Genomic DNA, 14,294 nt, shown 5'->3' with positions numbered 1-14,294 from the left:
CAATCACAGATGCGGTTCTAGGCACCTGGGAGTCTGAGGCAAGGAGAGGGCAGCTGGCGAATTAAGCAAGACTTAATTTAAAAAAAAAAAAAAAAAAAAAAAAAAAAAAAAAGAACGTGAAGGTAAATGGAGACCATCGTATTAAGCAGAATAAGAAGAGAAATACCGCATGTTCTCCTTTGTAAGCTCTAGATTTTATACATATACTTTAAGTCATGAGGCTAGGACATGAGGCTGGATATGAGCCTGGGAGGGAATAATGGGAGTGGGGGGGGGCAAGCAAGGAAAGAGTGGGGGATGAATCCAGCCGACGGACGTGGTACAGCTGAGTGAAAATGAACTTCGTGACACCGGTCCCATATATGCCAGCAAAATTATATAAAAATAATAATTCAAAGGTCTCAAAGCATCAAATTAAAAACCATAAGCTCAGGAATATGGAAGAAATTGACTCTGTTAAGGTTCACATATCAAACACCACCATCAAGGAAGTGAACTGAAATTCTGAAGAACGGGGAAAATGTCTGCTGCTCCTTCATCTGATAAGGGTTGTGCACTCTGTACAAAGAACCGCTCCGAGTCATCAGCAGGAGGGCCCAGTCACGTCACCGGCAGGATGAGTCAGCTGAACAGATACAAAAACAGCCAGAAATCTGGACAAAAGGTGCACATCTAATTCAATGCTGTGTAAATCCTATGTATTTTTTAACTTACAAATTTTCATTTTTTTATTGGTTCTTTTATTTATTTACATTTCAAATGTTACCCCCCCCTTCACAAGCCCCCTATCCGCTCCTCTCTCACCCCTGCCTCTATGAGGGTGCTCTCCCACCCGCCCACCTACTCCTGCCTCAGAGGCCTAGCGTTGGCCTATCCTGGGTGATCAAGCCTCCACAGGACCAAAGGGCTCCCTTCCCAGTGATGCCAGATAAAGCAATCCTCCTCGACATATCCAGATGGAGCCATGGGTACCCCCTGTGTACTCTTTGGTTGGTGGTTTAGTCCGAGGAAGCTCTGGGGGTGTCTGGTTGGTTGATATTGTTCTTCCTATGGAGTTGCAAACCCCTTCAGCTCCTACAGTCCTTGCCCTAACTTCCCCATTGGGGTCCCCTCGCTGTGAGCATCTGTACTGGTCCGGTCCTGACAGAGCCTCTCAGGGGACAGCTATACCAGCCTCCTGCCAGTAAGCACTTCTTGGTATGAACAATAGTGTCTGGGTTTGGTAACTGCAGATGAGATGGATCCCTAGGTGGGGCAGTCTCTGGATGGTCTCTGCTCCACTCTTTGTCCCTGTATTTCCTTTTGACAAAAGGAATTCTGGATTAATATTTTTGAGGTGCATGGGTGACCCCATCCCTCAACTGGGGGCCGTGCCTAGCCACTGGATATGGTCTCTACAGGTTCTTTCTCCCCTTTGTTTGATATATTAATTAACCGATAGTTTAAAATGAAATGGTCATCTCGATTGTCTCCAAAACGTAGCAACAATCTTCAGTCTCCTTTCAACAAATGGAACCCAGTAATTTGAAACAGAGCCCAGACCGGTGCTTGCTTGACAGGCTCTATCCTGTGAGAGGGAAGAGCAGAGGTGTTAGGACCCAAGCAGCTCACACATGAGTCACCAAGACAAGACCACAAAAGTGACATGACAATCTGATAATGCAGAGTCATCAGAAGCAGAAAAATAAAAGCATGAGTAGACTGAACTATCAATATAAGGATGAGGAAAAATATAAGCATTCAAGAGAGCCAGATAAACAATTACTAACAAGTAAAAAAAATCACTTTTTAAAAACTGCCTAGTATAGTGGGATAGAGATTTAATATATTCTCAAATATATATATATATATATATATATATATATATATATATATATATATGTGTGTGTGTGTTTTTTTTTTTTTTTTACTAGTTACAAGATACTAGGGAAATGGTCTCCCTTAAAATGGTGGCCAAGCAATAACCAAACATCAGTAACTAAAACATCTAGTAATGAACTGGCCTGGGGAAATTTTATGTAACTAAAAATTTCAAAATGCTACCATGATGCTCACAAACAGACTTGCATGAGTAAAAAAAAGTCCACCGTCTCTGAACTTAAGAACCAAAGAATATCATTTATTCTACAGTTAGTAAAGTTTGTTTTATTTGCGAGACTAGGATAATTTTGGAAGTAGAGAAGTTAACTTTTAATGTAATTGGAAAAAGTAAGCATTAACAATTGTTAATAGGCTGGGCTGGAGAGACAGCTCGGGTGCTCAGAGCACTGAATTCAATTCCCAGCAACCCAATGGTGGCTTACAACCATCGGTAATGGGGATCCAATACCCTGTTCTGGTGTGTCTGAAGACAACTATGGTGTACTCATGTAAATAAAATAAATAAATCTTATAAAAATTGTTAGTAGGCTTCTTATTTTAAAAAAGAGAAGGATTCTTTTACCAGTAATAGGTAAATTTTCTAGTATATTGTGAGGTAAAGAAACTAGAATCCTCTGCAATTAACACTGTGGGAAGTTGCTGCGTAAATGTCAGTGACACTATGAAAATATTGTTCCATATATACCTAGTGGTCTAGGGACATACTACAATAAAAAAGAAGTCACTTATGGAAAAGACGGACTACTTGAAAATTGGTTCTGGCAACAGAGTGGTCATCTGAAACAAAACTAAATTGGATTCTAGCATACACCACTCAGGTCTAAACGACTGTCAGCGTTCCTTTATTGCTTCCTTTGTTAAAGAAGAATGGGAAATCCTATTTATTCAAAAAGTATTCAAATGCAAAAGTCCTAAGATGGGAGATTGACACAATCTATTCTTTGAAAAAAAAATCTTTTCTTGTAGAACAAAACAATAAACAAAAGGCAGGGTGAGAAAAGGTATTTATATTTTACATCATTGACAATGAGCTAATCTCCCAATTATATAAAGAATTATTAACAGTTTGTAAGAAGGGATCAAAAGCAATGGATACACATGTGCTTAGGTCTAGATGCCTGTACAGCTCACACATGTATTTATATACTGAAATTAACACTGCCAAGCATTGGGAGGGGAGGGTGGGGCTTTTGTGGAGTAATGAGGGCATGCAGATGAATCCCCCATGCATGACATCAGCAGTGTGACAAGAAGGGCTTCAGAGATGTACATGCCTTACCCCTCCACCTAATGGGGATATGGAGAGAAGGCTGCTGTCTTTGATACTGGCACGAGGAATTCACAGACAGGGTCTGCTGACGTCTCCATCTAGGACTTCCCGGACTTCAGGAGTGAGAGGAATACATTTCTAGCTTCTTGGCCACTCTACTGTTAGCCTTTTTGTTAAGGCAGCCTCATAGACTGAGAGGGCAAGCAATGGCACCAAATTGTTCACATGGAGAGAAACATGAATGCCTTTTAAACTTGTGACAGAGTCTGCAGTGACACTGCAGTGTTAAGGGAGAGCCCCGGTGTTGGGAGATACCAATGAGTGTTGCTATTGGAGGTGTACAGTCCCAAGGGCACCAAGGAGGGCAGGCTCCCTGAATAACACTAAGAGTGCACGTTCCTCATGACTCAGTAATTCCATATCTGATGATGCCTCTCACACAGGCACTCTTAGTAGTGCGAAATGACATATAAGCAAGGTTGTTTGTGCTGTGGCACTTTTAATATGATTTGGATGGAGTTAACAGTATCAGTACGTAAAGATTATGGTGGCATGAGCCCCATGCCAACGACTTAGAGCTACACTATGCAATGGTTAAAAAAAGAAGAAGATACAGCGGGTCACAGGGGATGTCCGCAGTGATAATAAAGTATCTGTCAATTGTGAGGATTTGAGCTCAATCCCCAGTTGGATAGTGACACATGAAGGGGACAGATGCAGGCTGAACTCTAGATGACTGGCCAGCTTCTCTAACCTTAGAGGCAAAGTTCCAGGCACAGAGAGAGCTCATCTCAGAAAACCAAGGTGGATGGCACTGGAAAGTTGTCCTTTCACACACACACACACACACACACACACACACACACACACACACACACCCTCACACACACACTCACACACACACACTCTCTCTCTCTCTCTCACACACACAGTCCCTCACACACACACAGACAGACATACACACACACACACACACACACACACTCTCACACACACATACACACTCTCACACAGACAGACAGACAGACACACATATTCTCTGTCTTTCTTGCTCATTTTCTCTCTCTCTCCCTCTCTCTCTCTCTCTTATAATGGAAAGGTAATATCTTAATAGAGAAAGACACTAAGGGATATTTTTAGGTGAGGAAAAGCTCAAAACTCTGGTATGTTTTATGTTAGGAGGGGGAAAAAATAGCAATTTTCTTTGCCATCTGTGAAACAAATTTTCAAGAACACAAAAAGCTAAGAGACAGGATACCTTGGAGTTGGGTGCTAGAAACCACAAGAACTGGGCAGACCAGGAAAACCTGAGACTTTGGGCTACTTTTCCTTAGTACTTTTTACATTTTGAGCTACCAACATCTACTCCCATATTAAAAAAAAAAAAAAAAAAACGAAACAAAACACTTTGTCCTTGGAAGAAGTTAGTGGCAGGTGCTGGTAGTTACACAACCAAGTATCTTTCTTGATCTTGGGAGAGAGGTTAGTGGCAGGTGGTGGCTCCGTGGCTCCCGCATACCTTCCCATCTCGGCAGACTTTCTGTCTCCTCTGTCTTTTAAAGATAACCAGAGCCCTGGAGACTCCGCGAGGAATGCAGATCCTCTGGAACCTTCTTTCTGATCTCACCGAGTGATCTCTCCACTGATTTCTTTTTCTTTTTTCTTTTTTTTTTTTTTTTAACGTCTAGTTTCTTCCTGTAAATGAAGCACTCACGTCATGGCGGGATCTCTGCGATTTAAATTTCTGTCTCCTAAAATGTCTGCTCTCACTCACAGTCCTGCTCGGATTAGAACTGTGGAGAAAGGGAGGTATAGAACCCCCGGGCCTTGTAGTAGCAGCGCACGGAAGACTCAAGGCCGTAGAAAAGAATTAGAAACTAGACACAGAAGAGAAAAATACATCACAACATTACTAAGTAGGACTCAAACTATCAGCACAACCTTGAAAGTGTAAAACTCCCGGCCAGTGTCAGCCATATGGTCTTTGGTTCACTGACTTAGCAAATTTAGGCATGAGCTGCTAGGGGGACACAGGGTGACAGAAAGCTTTTGTCTGCACGCTAAAACCCTCACCAGAACAGCCATTTTACTAGCACACCGTGATTTGAGCTGCCTGAAGCACTAAGGGCTGGTAGTTTTTTTTACAGGAAAGCCTTAGAATTTGCTCTCAGTCACGGACAGTTGGGGCTCTGGACATTCATCCCTACATTGCGGGGTCCCACAGAACACAGACAGTGTCACAGAAAGCCCACAGTAGCACATTTCAAAAGAAAAAACAAAAACAAAAACAAACCAGTGACAGAAACGCAAAGAATCAGTAGGCTACTCAAAAGGACTAGCTTTGCTTTGATCCGAGTTCTTTCACGGTAGCCTCTGAGCTAGCGAGTTATGAAACGAAAACCAATGTGCTGAAATGAACTGCTGCACGGTGCTGTACACACTAGAAAGCAGCAGCCACAAGTTAGACAATACCTTGATTAAAATAATTTAAAAATCCTTATATAAGGATATTAAAAGTAAGCACATTAAACTCTTTATTTTTTTCTACTTTGCTTTTTAATTTTGTTTGGAGTATTTTTTTTTTTTTTGACTAAGAGAAATTATGATTGTGTGAATTTTATTTTCTTTGTTTGTACGACTAAGCCATTCTTTCTGCATCGGAGATTAAAATTAAATTATATTTTGTATCCCTCCATTCTTTGCTTATTAAAATACTGTGTTCTCTGTATTATTAATTTTCACATACATGTGACTATCCCGGTTTTTCTTCTGGTTTCTGGATGAGGCATGAGATTTTAATTGTAAATTCTGGTTTATCATTATTATTAAGTATCATTTGTTTGTTTGTTTGTTTTCAGGCTTTAGTAACTTGTATGTTAGCGCCTGAGATCTTTAAGTACTCAGCCAAGGTAGGTTATTGTGATTGTTCTGGAAGTGTTGCCCAGAGATGCCAACTATAAATCCACTATGAAGATGGCAGGAGACAGATAACAACTACTTTAAACCTTGGGATCAGCCTTGGTGTTATTAGAAGTTCTGACTGGCTGTGGTTACTGATTCCAGCCATGACCAGGCATGACAAGGCTAACCCACCATATATCTGTTCAATACTTGGCATTTCTGATGGTCAGTCTTAGTTCTAGGGTCCCCACCACCCTCACCATGATTTCTTGACACTGCTGTGACACACCTTCTTAAGGATCCTGGTAAACACACTGTTCTGTGTATAAATGTCACAACCTGCATGAGGGCTCCTTCTGTTGACCCCTGCTATGTCATTTCTCCCATCTCTTTCACAAGTATTTCCCACAGCCGATCTCTTAAACATCTACTTCTTTTTGCTTTCTGGGGTGCACAGCTAGCAGCCGGAGAAGTTTGAGAAGATAGATGGTAAAAATGAAGTTATGTTAGGAGGCCAGAGTACGCCGCTCAATTGGCGATGAAGAGCCATTATTAAGTAGAACATGGATCATGACTAATTAGCATAAGATGATGATATAATTGCCAAAGCTTTCACTGAGGTTGATTGGATCAAATGTCCTAGAGGAGGAAAGAGCCCTTACAAGTGTGATAATTGGGACTTTTGAAAGTTTCGAGAAGAATAAGGACAGTGAAGAAAGGTCTGTAGATGATGTGGAAAAATTCCGGGCAGTTAACAGCCATAGACTTTTTTTTTTTTTTTTTTTTGAGACAGGGTTTCTCTGTATAGCTCTGGCTGTCCTGGAACTCACTCTGTAGACCAGGCTGGCCTTGAACTCAGAAATCTGCCTGCCTCTGCCTCCCAAGTGCTGGGATTAAAGGTGTGGGTTTTAAAGCTGCAGTGTCTATTTGGGAACTTCCAGAGAGGACCTCTTAACCTGAGAGGCAAAAGCAACATAGCTGAGCAGTAATTTCAGTATTTAGTGACCTGAATGTTAGCTCCAGAGATCTTTAAGTACTCAGATCAAGCTAGGCGTGGCGGCGCATGCCTTTAATCCCAGCACTCGGGAGGCAGAGGCAGGCAGATATCTGAGTTCAAGGCCAGTCTGGTCTACAGAGTGAGTTCCAGGACAGCCAGAGCTATACAGAGAAACCCTGTCTTGAAAAACAAAAACAAAACAAAACAAAACAACAACAAAAAAGGTACTCAGATCAGGAACCCACTGAATGTAAAAATATCTTCAGTCTTTCCCCCATACAGTTCTATGGACATTAAACACGCATGCAATTCCTTCAGTGAAAGAAAGAAATAACCAGGCATTTTGAAGAAAATTTGACATTGAGACCTAGAGACCCAAAGTATCACTATGAATCACGACAGCTGTGGAGGTGGAGGTGGGCCACCCAGGGATGAAATAAATAAGGTTCTGGCTAGGCTGGGCAGTGGTGGCGCAAGCCTTTAATCTCAGCACTTGGGAGGCAGAGGCAGGCAGACTTCTGAGTTCGAGGCCAGCCTGGTCTACAGAGTGAGTTCCAGGACAGCCAGGGCTACACAGAGAAACCCTATCTAGAAAAACCAAAAATAAATAGATAAATAAATAAATAAATGAATGAATAAATAAAAGGTTCTGGCTAGAATGAGTTTATCAGCTTCAGGGATCCACTCAAAGCTTATCCTGTCAGAAGTAGCAGTAGAATTCACCTGGATTCTGGGCTACCCTCAGTTGGATGCTTTGCCCGCGTGGCAAGAACTATCATAGAGATAAGAGTGAGTGGAAGACAGACTATATTCCTTTTCACTGGCTATGATGGTAAGCTACAAACAATTCTTATATTTGGGGTAATGGCAGATAGGAGTTTAGCCCTCTCCCAGTGCCTCAAAGTGTGGTTTTGTAGTATCTTCATTTATCATGTTTCCACATTATTAAAGATAATACCTAATCAACTTGGTTAAGTGGAAGAGAGGTTTGTTCTGGCTCAGAGCTGCGGAGTTTCCATCCACGAACAGCTGGATCCGTCCTCCAGTGTTTCACTTTACAACTGAAAGCTTTCATGACCGCCTAATAATGCTGTTAAATTATGAATTTATTTTTAATTAGGTCAGAGATCCTGTGATCCAATCAGCTCTCAAGGACTGGCTCTACCAACAGGTCACACCTTCACACATGAGGCTTTTGTAGACGATGTATAGATAAGCCATCCTAGTACATTATTATAACTCCAACATCATGGCACTGTCCACATCCCGTAGATCCTGAGGAATATCAGTCCATTGAGCAAACTCACCCGTCACAACCAAGCTCATCTGCGCTGTAGTAGGCAGGATTTCATGATTCGAACAGACTACTAAAGATCCATATACATGGCCACTGATTTAGTGAATGCTTTTCTATTTGGCTGGAAATAGTATGTAGACACACACACACACACACACACACACACACACACACACACACTCACTCACAAACACCAGTATTCATTTGACAGAAGCGTAGTAAGTCACCCTGTGTCAGATGACAGCCTGAAGCGTTCTGGGTGGTCTATACATTGCAGGCACATAGGCTAAAAGTAGTATACTATATTGAGGACAGAACCCTGCTCAGACGTTGGTAAGATACACAACACATGCTCTGGGCTGTGGGTAATGCCCTTTAAAAACAGACCAGATTATTCAGTGAAACTTAGAAGTCCAGCAATGAGTACTGTGCCCAGATGTGTTCAGTGAAATAATACATCACTGCACCTAACATCTCCTACTGCAAAGAAGGAAGACAAGCTTGCTTACGCTTTTTTCCCCCCTTTCTTTTCTTTTTAAGTTCCAGAGACAACATATTCCTCTCCAAAGAATACTGCTCTGGCTGTACGCCAAGTGAGAAAGAGGCAGCTAGTTTTTAGAGGAGCCCTGTACGGCAAAAGGCTTTGCAGAATAGAATACTTAAAATACAGATTTTGCTTTTTTCACATCTTTTCATGTTTTCTTTTTTTTCCCTTTTATTGAAAAAGAGATTTGTTTCTCGTGGGATATCTTCTGACACGCTTTCCCCTCCCGCATCCCTTTCCAGTTCCTCCTGCCCTCCCCTCCCATCCAGACTCACTTCCGTTCTGTCTCTCACTGGAGAGGAACAGGCTTCTAAGTGATAATAATGAAACATAGCAAAATAATAAGACAAAACAGAATTACCACACAGAAGTTGGACAAGACAAACTGACACAATGAAAAGAGCCTAAGAGAATATTCGCTCAAGAACTGCCTATGTACTTGAGTGAATTTCATTTTTTATTTTATTTCATATTTATTTATTTATTTTGGTTTTTTGAGACAGGGTTTCTCTGTACAGCTCTGGCTGTCCTGGAACTCACTTTGTAGACCAGGCTGGCCTCAAACTCAGAAATTTGCCTGCCTCTGCCTCCCAAGTGCTGGGTGAATTTTATTTTTTAAATTAAAATTTATATAAGAAATCAAAGGCCAAAATAGTAGGGAAGTAGAAACTGGGGAAAGAATTTTCCAAATCAGAAAAGTGTCACCGTCCCTATTTACACACATACACAAATGCTTATAGATGTCTAAGAGGATTATAAACCTTTAGGTCACATAGGATAAAGGAAGTGAAGCAGAATTTTACTATGAGAAATGCAAATTGATAAGAGTAGTTTGCCGTGCCCACTGACCCCCCCCCCCCCCCCCGCTGCTAAAAAGTCATTTTCCTTTAAAGAATTCTTTAAGGAGATGTGGGTTTCCCAGGGGTTGCTTCATCTTCTAGAAAGCTCTTTCCTGATCCTTGTGAGGCAGCAGCTGCTTTTCTGGTTAGACACTGGGCTAGGAGACCACTAGTATAACTTCATACCCTCAGTGGACATTCAGCACCCCGAACTCTGTCGTCACTACCGTCTTCTCTGTTCTTACTTGCTGACTGCTTTGTTGTAGGTGACACCTTCCACATCCCACAGATTCAAGGCCGTCTGACGGCAATAATGTTGGGTCGCCAAAGGAAGAAGCTATTCCTTCCAGAGGCAAGAGAACTGAGCCACAAGCAAGAGAAACGCCCTGATTCTTTCAGGATACACTGGTGTCCAAGAGTGGGGGAGAAGCTGGCAGCGAGGTGAGGACATGGTAGCAAGGCAGGAAGTGAGCACGCAGGAGGGCCCCTTTCTGCTGTGAGCGCCAAGTGTGTGCCACCCTCTGTGGCCTGACTGTGACTTGGCGTCTGGTCTTCAGGACTACAATCTCCGTAAGGGAAACAGTTTTGGCAGTGGGATTGGGAGGTGGGGAGAACCAGAAGAAATACTATTAGAATTGATGGTAACTTAAAGAGAAAAGGAAAGAAGGGACATTGAAATTGATTGGGAAAGAGGTCACAAGTGCGATGAGGAGGGCGAGGAGAGCGTCCAGTACTGTTTTTGTTAGGAGACTGAGAGACTTGCTACAGAGGCAGGCTCTGAGGGCTTGCGGTCCACGCAAGGCTGCTAAGGTAAGGGGCGCCTGTCGTCTATAGACTGCAGAGGATAAGGGCAAGGCAAACCGACCTCAACTGAAATCCGCAAGAAAGAAGCCGGGCGTGGTGGCGCACGCCTTTAAAGCGTGAGGATGAGGTGAACAACAAACACCAAATCCCCCTGATCTATGGGACAGACAGAGTTCCTTCAAGTTCTTTAAAAGATCTATTTATTTATTTAATACATATGAGTACACTATTGCTCTCTTCAGACACCAGAAGGCAACATCGGATCCCCATGACAGATGGTTGTGAGCCACCATGTGGTTGCTAGGAACTGAACTCAGGACCTCTGGAAGAACGAGTCAGTGCTCTTAGCCGCTGAGCCATCTCTCCAGCCCTCCTTCTAGTTTTTAGAAAGTAAAACTTGAAAGCCAAGGTAGGGTGTCCACGAGACGTCAGCCAAGAAACCAGAGTAAGCACGCGAATGTGGCCCAGAGTGGAGCAGTTTGAAAGTGCACGAAAAGAGCTCACTGAGACAGAGTCAAGAAGAAATGCAAATGTGACAGAGATTCTGGATAATAAGGAGTTTTTATCCAGGCGATATTTCTAGGCGCTTGACTAATTCTGATGTACTGTATCTTTGGGTGTGTCTGTAAGTGTTAGTTTTGGGAGATTACCTGGGTGGGAAAGACCACCTATTGTTTGCTTGTGTTTGATTGTTTGTCAAATATTCACTGGGTAGCCCGGAACTCACTTTGTTGATCAGTCTGGCCTCAGACACATGGAGATCTTCCTGTCTCTGCCCGCTTAGTGCTGGGAATAAAGTTATACACTGTCACACTCCGCAAAAAAATCTCATTTGAACGTGAGAGGCACCTTCCCTTGGACCACTGCCCTAGACTGAATGAAGAGCAGGGGTCTGGGGTAGTCCAGTTGAGTGTTAGCCGCAGTCTGGGTCATGTGGCCATGCTTTCTGTATCACATGAGCTGCACCCAAACCGCGAGCCAAAACAAGTCCCTCCTCCTTTAAGGCGCTTTCTGTTAGATACAGATCAATTTTAAAGAGTTGGAAGGAGTAACGAAACGGACGTTTTTAATATTCCACCACAAAGCATAAATTCCAGCCAAACCCATAAATGTTTCGTATTACTGTGTGGGATTCACTGCTGACAGTCCTTACCTGGAGTTCACCTACCCCAGGATCCCAGAGGGAAACATCGTAACCTACGGGGCAGGAGCGACCTCTTTTGGAGAAACTTAGACTCTAACACTCTAGCGGTAGGCCAAGATTCTCTTTAGGAAGAAAAATAATATTGAGTCTGTGTTCTCATACAGACAGATGGACCATTTAGTTTCCAAGTTTCCGCTTAATATAATCTAGTCTTAATTAATTTTAGTTTGGAAAAGGTTGGAGGAAGCATAAGAAAATACAGTGGCCATTAAGAAAAAAATACCCCTGCTTGCCAGTTCCCAGAAGGATTCATAGAAAGACTGTATTTAGTATGCTGTTCTGACTTTCTTCCAAGTTAAATTATTTGTGCAATATACATTAAGGTATGGGAATGAAGGGGCCTTCTGTACAGAATTAGCAACCAACTAGAATCTGGAGACAGTTTGGTATTTCTACACCAGAAGAGCTCTCTATATGCCCAGGGCATTTCTGTCAAATAGTTATGATCTGTAAATTTCCAGGTTGTATTTTTTTCTATTTATGTCTTTTGGCATGTTTAAGTTTTGATTTTTTCATCGAATAGAACTTGGAATTAAGTTTTAAATTTTCACACACTGGAATGTCGTGATTCTGTTTTTAACTTTTGATTTTTCCTTCCTGGGCTATTTCTCCTTTGAAAGAAGATAGATGTAGTCATACTTTTGTCGTGTGTGTGTGTGTGTGTGTGTGTGTGTGTGTTCAAGTCCATCAGTCAGTTTATTTGGGTTGGTACAAGAATGGCTATTTAGCACTTTTATCCTCACATAATTGTTCCAGGACTATGCGAAGTCTCTGTCTGTCTTTCCCCATTAATAGTGAATAAAATCTGAAGTTAATTTCATCACCAAGTGGACCAGCTTTAGAATCACCGTGGAATATACTTGTATTGATAAGGGTGTTCCCGTGGAATATACTTGTATTGATAAGGGTGTTCCCAGAAAAGCTTAATGAAGGTGGGAAAACCCACCTTAATGTAAGCAATGCAATCTCATGGGCCGGGGTCTTCAACAGAATAAAAAGGAGGAAGTTAGCGGAGTCCCAGCATGCATCTCTCTGCTTCCTGCTGGCAGATGCAGCATCACCAGCTGCCCTGTGGGACTGTCACTATGCCTTCTCACTATGGTGCACAGTGCCCTCCAACTGCACTTCACAATAAACAGCTCCTTGATGATGGAGCTGCTGTTGGTTTTCTTATTATAGCAAGGAGAAAAAAATATCTAATCTAAAGCTGTCTAATTTAACATAAATAGCTAATTTAAAAGGCTTTATTTTTAGGTACCTTGTAGTAAAGTCAGTGTTTTTTTTTTTTTTTTTTTTGGGAGGGGGGTTGCGGTTCAAGACAGGGTTTCTCTGTGTAGTCCTGGCTGTCCTGGAACTCACTCTGTAGACCAGGTTGGCCTGGAACTCAGAAATCCTCCTGCCTCTGCCTCCCAAGTGCTGGGATTAAAGGCGTGCACCACCACTGCCCGGCTAATAAAGTCAGTTTTAACATTGATCTATATATATTTTTTCATTTTTGCCATACTGGCATGATTGTAATTTAATAATGTGCTTAAATATCCAATTATGGAAGTCTTATCCTTCGTCATTATTCTAATTTATTGACCATTTTGGCCCATGTACAACCTCTTTATGATTTCAATTTTAAACTGTGCTATCTGTAGCAGGCCTCCTGGCCTAGTTTCTGTGAATAGGTGGGCTACATGCATAGGTGGGGTGCATGCATAGGTGAGCTACATGCATAGGTGGGCTATTTGTAAGTGCTGGACTCCAGATTTTAAGTAAAGATTTCTCCATGGCTGATTCTCTGCAACTGGACAGGACCTAAGATGGAGAGAAGGAAAAGGGCCAAAAGCAGTGGTGGGTGCTTAGCGCTAGATCCCTACACCAAAAACGCCCTCCACAGCTCTATCCTGAGTTACTTCCCTCACACAAGGGAGAAAAGTGTCAACTTGTATTAACAGGAAATCATCACACCGCAATAGATTTCAATTCTACGTCTTTTGCATAACACCATTCACTTCAAACTCACTTTATACGTCCACACACTATATAATCATACTGACTTGTTGGTGACTTTGACAATATTCACCGGTATGAAACTTTTAAGATTCTATTAATCCAGCTCATTAACGAGCAATTGCCTTATAAGGAACCTGATGCTAGTAGGATTTTGAACCACTCAATGACAGGGGAAAGCCCTTTGAGTACATGAATAGATAAAATGAACTATCTCATGCTGTTGATGTCTGGACTTGGATGAATTACCAAAGAAAACGGCACAAATTGTTAACCTTAAAAAAGCTTTCCCATTAGGTATCATCCAATTATAGCATGTTGAGGGATAAAACAGTGTTTTGGGTTAACTTTATATTTACTTTTAAAAAAATTTTTTATTTTTTATTTTTTATTAGATATTTTCTTTATTTACATTTCAAATGTTATCCTGAAAGTTCCCTATNCCCTCCCCCGCCCCTGCTCCCCTACCCACCCACTCCCACTTCTTGACCCTGGCATTCCCCTGTGCTGGGTCATATAAAGTTTGCAAGACCAAGGGGCCTCTCTTCCCAATGATGGC

The sequence above is a fragment of the Mus pahari genome, chromosome 2 (assembly GCF_900095145.1).
Source record: "Mus pahari chromosome 2, PAHARI_EIJ_v1.1, whole genome shotgun sequence".
NCBI classification, from domain to species: domain Eukaryota; kingdom Metazoa; phylum Chordata; class Mammalia; order Rodentia; family Muridae; genus Mus; species Mus pahari.
This window is presented reverse-complemented; position numbering follows the sequence as displayed.